This window comes from Cynara cardunculus, assembly GCF_001531365.2.
Source record: "Cynara cardunculus var. scolymus isolate 2C chromosome LG 10, CcrdV1, whole genome shotgun sequence".
NCBI classification, from domain to species: domain Eukaryota; kingdom Viridiplantae; phylum Streptophyta; class Magnoliopsida; order Asterales; family Asteraceae; genus Cynara; species Cynara cardunculus.
In genome coordinates this window covers 1,687,942-1,688,213 of record NC_037537.1, presented here as the reverse complement: position 1 = coordinate 1,688,213, position 272 = coordinate 1,687,942, and positions in this window count along the sequence as shown.

Sequence of the window (272 nt, the reverse complement as noted above, 5' to 3'; positions counted from 1 at the left end):
CTCCCCCTCCCTTCAATTGGTTTGATGGAGCCACTGAAGATTTAGTTGTGGAGGTGACGAAGGAGGGAGACGATAAAGATGCAATTTCGTCGGAGTTACAGCCTTGCAGTCACCGGAATTGGTGAGATGTTGGTCTTGTGGAGATTACTTTTAGGGCCGACGGTTTTGTCAGTAGGCCTTATTTCAGTTGTGGGATTTTTATGTCTTTTTCTGTTTTTTTTAGTTGTTTAGTTTTTTATTTAATTTAATTTTATGTATATATATATATATAT